The sequence below is a fragment of the Papaver somniferum genome, chromosome 3 (genome assembly GCF_003573695.1).
Source record: "Papaver somniferum cultivar HN1 chromosome 3, ASM357369v1, whole genome shotgun sequence".
NCBI classification, from domain to species: domain Eukaryota; kingdom Viridiplantae; phylum Streptophyta; class Magnoliopsida; order Ranunculales; family Papaveraceae; genus Papaver; species Papaver somniferum.
The window spans coordinates 221,933,550-221,938,463 of record NC_039360.1 but is presented as its reverse complement, the minus strand read 5'-3'; the positions used below and the strand labels follow the sequence as shown (position 1 = coordinate 221,938,463).

The 4,914-nt window shown below is 40.4% G+C and overlaps 1 pseudogene; it reads left to right on the top strand.

Moving 5' to 3' along the window:
* The first annotated feature begins 3,775 nt into the window (after window positions 1-3,775).
* On the top strand, window positions 3,776-3,875 carry LOC113362425 (annotated as a pseudogene).
* The last annotated feature ends 1,039 nt before the right edge of the window (window positions 3,876-4,914 follow it).

The window sequence follows — 4,914 nt, the reverse complement described above, 5'->3', positions numbered from 1 at the left end:
GCCAGTAAAATCCACACTACAAAATCTTAGCAGCAGTCTTCTTAGCACTAAAATGACCCCCACATGCATGTTCATGACAAAAGGAGATAATACTAGACTGGTCACTCTCAGATACACATCTCCTAATAATCTGGTCCGGACAATACTTAAACAGATAAGGATCGTCCCAAAAGAAATGCTTAACCTCGTCTAAAAACCTAGAACGATCTTGTTTACCCCAATGTTGAGGGGTTCGACAGTAACAAGATAATTCACTATATTTGCATACCAAGGTGATTGGGAAACAGAGAACAATTGTTCATCAGGAAAGTTGTCCCTTATAGGAAGGGAATCACTAGGGGAACTAACAACTAGCCTAGACAAGTGATATGCTACTACATTTTCTGCACCCTTTTTGTCTCTAATGTCTGGGGGAAATTCCTGTAACAATAGGATCCATCTAATCAATCTAGGTTTGGTATCCTTCTTAGATAAAAGGTATTTCAAAGCAGCATAATCTGTATAGATTATGATCTTAGAACCTAATAGGTAAGACCTAAACTTATCAAGGCAAACACGATGGCTAAAAGTTCCTTCTCGGTAGTTGTGTAGTTCATTTGGGCATCATTCAGAGTTTTGCTAGCATAATAAATCACATGAAGTAATTTGTTTTCTCGTTGTCCTAAAACGACGCCTATAGCATAATCTGAAGAATCACACATAATCTCAAAGGGTAGGTTCCAGTTAGGTGCCTGGACTATCGGGGCAGTAGTGAGTAAAGTTTTAAGCTTCTCAAAAGCCTCTAAACAAGCATCAAAGACAAACTTAACATCTTTTGCAAGCAAATTGCAAAGAGGTCTAGAAATCAAGCTAAAATCCTTAATGAATCGACGGTAAAAACCTGCATGCCCTAGGAATGACCTAATATCTTTTACGGTTTTTGGGACCTGTAAAGTCTTAATAAGGTCAACTTTGGCTTTGTCTACCTCTATACCCTTTGAAGAGACGATGTGCCCTAATACAATTCCTGATTTAACCATGAAATGGCATTTTTCCCAATTAAGCACTAAATTTTTTTCCTTACACCTAGTCAACACTAATGTCAAATGATGCAAGCACTCATCGAAAGATGAACCAAACACTGAAAAATCATCCATAAAGACCTCTAAGAACCGTTCTACACCATATCAGAAAATATGCTCATCATACAACGCTGAAAAGTTGCAGGGGCATTACATAGCCCGAAAGGCATGCGTCTATACGCAAAGGTACCAAAGGGACAGGTAAAAGTGGTTTTCTCTTGGTCTTCTGGGGCAATAACGATCTGATTATAACCGGAGTAGCCATCTAAGAAGCAATAGTGACTATGTCCAGCTAATCGCTCTAGCATTTGGTCGATAAAAGGAAGGGGAAAGTGATCCTTCCTTGTGACCTTGTTCAATTTCCTATAGTCAATACACACACGCCATCCCGTGGTCACTCGGGTTGGGATTAATTCATTATTATCATTCTGGACTACAGTGATACCTGATTTCTTGGGGACAACCTGAACAGGGCTGACCCACTTACTGTCTGAAATTGGGTAAATAATACCCGCATCTAACAACTTAAGCACCTCTTTTCGAACTACCTCTTTCATGTTAGGGTTCAGTCGACGTTGCATCTCCCTAGAAGGTTTGGAGTCTTCCTCTAAATGAATCTGATGCATACACACAGTAGGACTTATACCCTTAATGTCTGCTATAGTCCACCCTAAAGCTTCCTTATTGTCTTGAAGTACATTTACTAGCCTACTTTCCTGATCACTATCCAAATTGGAAGCTACAATCACAGGTAAAGTCTCAGATGGGCCTAAAAACACATACTTTAGAGTATCGGGTAGTGGTTTAAGGTCCAACTTTGGGGGCTCTTCTAAAGAAGGAATTAGGGTAGTCTCAGAAACTGGTAACGGTTCGAACCTAGCTTTCCATCTATCAGTGTCTAACACAGGGGTAGAATCTAATAGAGCATTCACCTGTTCAATAGTGCTATCGTCGTCAAAATCTAAACCAAAATGGGATAGACAACTTTCTAATGGGTCTTCAGACAAGATGTTTGGTAATGACTCCTGAACTAAGGCTTCTATCATGTTCACCTCCTCAACACATGTGTCATCTAGCTCATGAGGTTGCTTACTGACATTAAAAATGTTCATCTCCATAGTCATATTACCAAAAGATAAACTCATCACACCATTTCGACAGTTAATGATCGCATTAGACGTAGCTAAAAATGGGCGACCTAAAATCACAGGTATCTGGTTCTCTGGGTCAGGGACAGGTTGGGTATCTAGGACCACGAAATCCACTGGATAAATAAACTTGTCGACCTCAATAAGAACATCCTCGATAACACCTCGAGGGATTTTAACAGACCTATCAGCTAACTGCAGTGTCATCTGAGTAGGTTTCATTTCACCAAGTCCTAGCTGTAAGTATACATGGAATGGCAGTAAGTTCACACTGGCTCCTAAGTCAAGTAAATTTTTCTACCCGGAAGTTACCTATTGTGCAAGCAATGGTAGGAGAACCTGGGTCTTTGTACTTTGGAGTTGTGGTGTTCTGAATGATTGAACTTACGTGACTAGCTAAAAAGGCTTTCTTATGGACGCTAAGTTTTCGCTTTCGCGTACACATATCCTTAAGGAACTTGGCATAAGCAGGAATTTGCCTAATTGCATCTAATAAGGGAAGGTTTATGGTAACTTGCTTAAAAACCTCCACTATGTCATTAAAGTTCGATTCCTTCTTTGTTGGTACTAATAGCTGAGGAAATGGGGCTCTAGGCCTAAAATCAGACCTTTCAGGAACCGAATTCACATCATCAGAAACTTTATCAGTCTCTTCAGCTACTGGTCCTGAGAGGTGAGATCCTGAGGGGAACTACAGTATGTTCACTATCGGGCATGGTTACCTTATTGTCTACAACTCTACCACTTCTAAGGGTTCTAACAACATTCAATTGATTCGATGGTTTTGCACCTAATTCATGAACTCCTCTAGGGTTGGGTTGTGTTTGACTAGGAAACTTACCTTTTTCTCTCAAAGAATCACTTATCAGACCAACCTGGGTTTTTAACTCGGAAATAGCCTGACTATTTTCTTGTCCTATCCTGTTACTAGCTTGTAGACTCTGTTCTACGGATAACTGGAATTTTGCAGTTTGCTGAGTTAACAAGGCGAGAGATTCCTCTAAACTTAGGATTTTCTTATCTGACTGATTCTGAAACTGAGCTAGTCCTGAAGGATTCTTAGTATAACCGAAACCTGGGGGAGCATTAGAATTACTAAACTGACCTTGACTTTGGCCCTTAGACCACGAAAGGTTCGGATGGTTTCTCCAACCAGGATTATAGGTTTCTGAATATGGGTCAATCTTTTGACGGTTATCAAATCTAGTGTTATTATAAAGAGCATTGGCCTGCTCTTCAATATTCTGGCCTTCCCAAAAAGGCTCCACTCTACCACTAGTCTGGCCCACTTCTAAGGCTTCTAACCTTTTTGCTATAGCAGCAATTTTGGCATCTGATTCATAGCCTCCTTCTACCCTATTAACGTTTCCTCTACTTAAAAGAATTGTTTTCTGGGGTGCCCTACTATTTTCCCATTGCTGGGTTTTTTCGGCGATTTCATTAAAAAATTCCATCGCCGCATCAACAGTTTGGTTTTCAAATCCACCAGTGCATAGAGACTCAACCATGGTCGTTGTGGAATAATCTAAACCCTCATAAAGGATCTGAACTAGCCTAACCTTTTCTAAACCATGATGAGGACACTGGGATAATAAATCATTGAACCTTTCCAAATACCTATATAAAGATTCTCCCTCTTGTTGTGAAAATGTGCATATTTGCGTCCTAATAGACGATGTTTTGTGCCTAGGGAAAAACTTATTGAAAAAGGCAGATGTAAGTTGTTCATATGTCTCAATTGACTCGGAGTCCAAACTATACAGCCACGACTTGGCCTTATCTTTCAGGGAAAATGGGAATAACCTAAGTTTCAAAGATCATCATCTAAGCCTCTAATTATTAGGGTACTACAAGTTTCCTCAAAATCCCTAACATGGTAATAAGGGTTTTCATTTTCTTTCCCTAAAAAGATTGGGAGCATCTGTAAGGTCCCAGGTTTCAGTTCATAGGGTGCCTCCGTTTCAGCTAACTTAATACACGAAGGACGGGTAGTCCTAGTTGGATTCAACAAAGCTTTCAAAGTTTGCCATTTCTGGCGCTATCGGAGCAACAGGGATTCTCTCCTCAGTCAAAGAACGTTCAAAAACAGACTCTTCAAAAGCCGGACTTTCTAGATTAAGGTAATCGAGACGCTTCGAACTACTAGGTTTCTCTTTAACAAATCTACCTAGTGCGTCTCTTTTACGTTCAGGCATACAATAGAATTTTCTAAATTGGAAGGGTAAGCAAACACAGATCAAGGCCGACTCAACCAAATCAAACCTATTGATTTCTAGCAAACAAAAAGCATGATGGCTCCACTTAGATTTTTCTAGACCAGCTTCTAATCCTTCGAACGGGAATTCGTTACAATTTAAGAAAACCCCTCTGGAATCAATCCGAGTTAACGTAAGTTGAATAGAGGCGAGGGAAGCTCGGTGGAGCTTTGATACCCAAGGCCTCACCGGTATTACAAGGCGCGCAGTCACGCATTCAACTTACAGAAACCGTCAGAACTTCGAAGTATGCTTAAAAGAGTAACCAATATTTTTCGAATGACTTTCCTGTTAAGCTCGTTACCCTATCGGTCGTTCTAGTCAAAATTTTAGGCTTAGGTTCGCGTAGGTTACGTGTTCCTAAAGCGGGCAAGAAGAGAACGGTGATGAAATCCGAACCCTTATCTTGTATGGCCAGGCCTTGCCCTTTACTAGAAAAATAAATGTCCG